This window comes from Solanum pennellii, chromosome 12 (assembly GCF_001406875.1).
Source record: "Solanum pennellii chromosome 12, SPENNV200".
NCBI lineage: Eukaryota > Viridiplantae > Streptophyta > Magnoliopsida > Solanales > Solanaceae > Solanum > Solanum pennellii.
In genome coordinates, this window is record NC_028648.1 from 36765788 (window position 1) to 36770608 (window position 4821).

Sequence of the window (4821 nt, forward strand, 5' to 3'; positions counted from 1 at the left end):
AAGTTCAGAGAGTCGATTTCAGTACCCAAATTTCAGAAGTCTAAGTCTTTTGGAACGAGACCCCCTCGACGGCCCGTCGTGCCCATGACGGTCCGTCGTGGGTTCCGTCGACTCACACAGTTTTTCCAGAAATAAAATCTGCTGCTCAAAACGACTAAACAGGTCGTTACAAATATTTTAAATTTCGTTTTTGCACAATCATCATCATTTATGTGTTGGAAATGAAACAAACGAGGAAGAATCCTAGTTAGTTTCATTACCCCCTCTCTACGTGTGATAATACATCTATGATTATTCTTTACCTTTTGGGGGTGTTATTTATTGGTTAGTATAAATATCTTGTTACAATTACTTTTCATTAATATATGTCACATTATCCTTTCTAGCAGGTTTCTAACTTAGAGTTCAAGATATTGAAGAGTCGCTTAGAAGATAATTTTCTGATGGAGCTATTGTTTATTTTGTTGTATATTTTTTTCCATTTGTTCCTTATTTGTTTTGTAACAATGTGTAAACTCTCTAATTGTAGTCTACATAAAATAAATTTGGGGGATTGTCTAAACGGGTAGGGGAATAACCTGCGACATGTTTATCTTATTATCGTTTAACATATTAAAGAGCATGCCTATGGTAATTAGCTTATATGATTTATCATTTTTACCGATTTTGCATCATCAACTTAATCAAGAAAAAATTAAAATAATAATCTTACTAATTGTGTTTAACTATTCATCATGATTATTTGTTCATTGCAATAATAATAATAATAATAATAATACTAACGAGGTTTTTACATGCCTAATGTTTATTTTAACATCTTTAAATTTGTTAATGAATTTTATAATAATTAGATTCTAATAATTTTTGCATGTTAAAATTAAATTCTAATAATCTTAGTAGGTTGATCAGTTAGAATTTTATAATTTTTTATGTGTTTTAATATTTTTTCAGCATGTTAATTACCTAGAAATCATGTTAATAGTCTTGTAAATTTTTCAGCATATCCATGATAAAAAACATATTTGTTGTGCATATTTTTTGCCACTTATAAATAAATAAACCAACCAATATTGTGTTGCTAATCAACCGCTCTTCATAATAAAATAAAAAATCATTTGTTGCATTTAACAATTTTCTTGACTCTTAAATAAATACATTTCATAGTGATAATCTTTGCATTAAGAATTGGCTATATTAAAATTCTATTATAACACTACTAGAGATTTGGTCTACTGTCACGGTTCACCTACCATAGCAATAAACGTTACTACCGTAGTCATAGGTCTAAGGCTACGGTTACGTCAACCGCTACAACAGATCGCGTAGCAATAGCTCTATTGCGACGGTTTTGTGCGACGATTCATAAAACCGTAGCCATACGTTTGACCTATTTCCACGGTTCTCATCTGAATTAATTGCAAACGGCTATGGATGTATTGGTACGGTTTTGAACCGTCGAAAGAGAGGTTTATGCATTAGTTCTGTTAAGGCTATGGCTACAGTTTTCTTTCGATTCAACACACTGTTTCACTCTATTGCGACGGTTGTTATAGTGTATTGCAACACTTTTAAACAATTGTAGAACTGTCGCTTAATGCCTATTGCAACGGTTATTACCTGCTATTTGCAACAATTCTAATGCAATAAGTAAGCTATATATACCTGCTATATGCTAAATCATTCACGAGAATAAATTTTATAACATAAAAATACACGTAAATCGTTAAAGAGAATAAATGTTCATTAACAAAATGAGAATTCAAGATCCGTGATTCTAATATCAATTAAAGCAAAATATACAAATATTTTTATAGCATTCAAAAAAGGTGAAACACATGCCATAGAATTTTTAATCTTCAGAAATATATGATTTCTAGAACATCAATAAAGTTTACATCAATACTTCAGCTCCTATGTCAAGTCTTCACTACTGCTTTCATCACCTTCTTCGATTTCATCACCTACATACAATCAGAAAAAAATATAAATATTTTAGGAAACCTCAAATCTTGGAAATTAACAAGTATACATGTAGTTACAACAATGCATTAGCTTATAGAATTGTTCAACCCTAAAACTTGGAAATCATGTACATGCCAATAACATTCAACTGCTAGCTGCATTCAAACTTCCACAAGTAGCAGCAGAAACAAGAGACCAGACTACATGCAGTAACATGCATTAGCTACTACGTTGGCTCGACTAAACAAAATCGTGAACCTAGGATTCAACACTATCATGCTACAAGAACCAGCAGCAGAAAGAAGAGACCAGTAGCAGAAACAAGAGACCAGTAGCAGAAACAAGATACCAGACAACAAACAGTCGAAACAACACTATCATGATTCAACACTATCATGCTACAAGAGACATGTTTAATTAGCATAAACAAGAAACCACAAGAAACCAGACTACAAGCAGCAAGTATCAAAAAATCATGAATCTAACAACTGGTCCTCTACTAGGCTACAAGCAACACAAGAAAACTCATGAACCAGATAACAAGCAGCAACTCAGACATTAAACTATCAGAGAACCAGCAGCAACTCAGACATTAAACTCATGAATCAGGCATTTACTGATCGTCTGCCTAACTTTTCCCCAACTTCCTTAGATCAATAACATACTTTTCCATTCTAATCCTATAGCAAGTCTCAACAACAATAACAATCAAAACATAGAATTAGCAACACCAACCTTGTTCAGCCCCTTGAACAAAAGTAGATTCTCTTGGTGAAGGAGACGACAATGCTGCCAATAAGTTAGGATCAATTAATCCCGCATGCTTAAGTTGTCCAATAACATTTGCAATAACTTCTTGTCGCACAATTTTCTTTTGTTCCTCCATTTTCTGCATCCTCTCTTGCATTTGCTGCATTCCATCAGTTGTTGCACTTAAAGTTAATTCCGAATTGCCAACTTTTTTTTCAAAGTAGTCTTTGTAACTCCTGCGCCATATAGTCTTAGACGCCCCGGATGTTCAGTACCCATGACGCTTTAAAATGCATCAACATACTCACTATTTATGCTTATTTGTTTTTCAATTTCCTCCATTTCAGCCTACCAAAGCATATCCAACAAACACAATCTTATGAAATAAATAATTGATCACAATAAAAAAATGAAAATAGACAGGACACATACAGTTTTACTAGTAGTATCTTCATTTAAGGCCTTGTACAAACGCCTAGGTTTTCTTGTTCTTGTAACGACAAAGAGATCCTTAGATGATACTGTCTCCTTATCTTTCTCCTAGTCAAATTGAAATATATATAAAAAATAAACTCACAATGGAAGAGATCCAAAATAAAATTTCATGAGCAGTGGATTAGAAACCTTACTTAAGGAATGTGTACTTATTAATAAAAAGCCCCAAAATTTGATTGAAAAAATAATATATACGAGAACTGACAAGCTTTTTACGAACTAAAGCGAAACTCTTTTTGCCAGCAATGTGTGGATTCATAAGTTTTTTTCGATTCTTTGCATTTGTTTCAGACATTTTCTGCAAAGAATTGAATCAGTAATGTTAATTTAAGGTATATTAGTGTTATATAGTGTACTAGACGAGGTCAATATTGGTCTGTCTTTCCTTTATAACAGTCTGTCAATATCAGTCATTATATAGTGTTAAGGTGTCTTGTAAAATGCCTGGGACTATCACAATAAATGAAGAAAGAAGCTGCAAAATATTACAATAGAGAAGAGAGTAAAAGAAAAACTAAAGCAGAATCTATACTATTATCACACTACTTTAGACACTAAAGTACAAACCAAGCCTCAGGTAAAGCAGAATCAATACTATTATGTCAGCAACACTGATATCACACTATGGACAATTATGTCATAGCAGTCAGTGTTGGCACTTTATCTAGATGCTTTAGTATCTATAATATTCAGATGGTTACTATATGTTTTGATTACTTTTGTAGCAGTCAAAGAGGAGGTTATGCAGGCTGGTCCGTATACAAACCATAATAAAGCTAGAGGTATGAATTACAAATAGAGATGAATCATATTTCATATGCTAGAGTGTTGACATTTCTCAACCTTTGGTGGAGATAGTTACACTTGCTTCTCCTTATGGGTCTTTCTAGTAAGGTCTGAATTACAAATACAGGCCAAAATGTTGCTCTAATTGCTTAAAGTTTGGGCATGATAATGATCCACCTACTGATTAAAAGGGGCAGCTACGAGAAAGAAGAGCCAGGAGGAAGAAGAGAAATATCCAAACATAGCAAGCCAGATCAACTATATCTGATGAAATATCCAAACATGGTAGACACAGAGATGCTACTGGAAACAGAGGTACTATTTTTTCTAACAGCTTTGAGGTGTTGAGGGTCACTAGGTGGGAAGAAGCTTGGAAGGGAGTAAAAATCAGGAGCTATAATAGAAATGCTACTTATTAGAAAAAAATTGAGATTCTGAACTATATTTTTACCTTGAATTTTTCAGAATTCCAATATTTGAGGAGCTCTCTAAATTGACATTCTGGAATATGACCAGGTTTTTTTGCCATTCGAACTGCATCATTGTCATATGGATCGTAATAATTAAGCTTCAAACACTTCTATGTCTTCTCCAAGCATCTCGAATTGCTAACATAGCCCAATGGTACACAACTTTAGGAATAATATATTTCTCCTATAATTTTGTGTCATTCAATTAGCTAATAGAAGTAAAATACTTTTACAAATAATCAATTATTTTAAACTAGAAACCTTGGTATAATCCCATAAATCCTTTTTAGTGTCCATGCTCCTCCAATCCAATATATCAAATGGGCAAAGAGTCGCATTTTTAGACAATGTTCCTAAG

At 33.1% G+C, this 4821-nt stretch overlaps 1 pseudogene; it reads right to left on the reverse strand.

Moving 5' to 3' along the window:
* Positions 1-1911: 1911 nt before the first annotated feature.
* On the reverse strand, positions 1912-4608 carry LOC107006218 (annotated as a pseudogene).
* Positions 4609-4821: the final 213 nt, after the last annotated feature.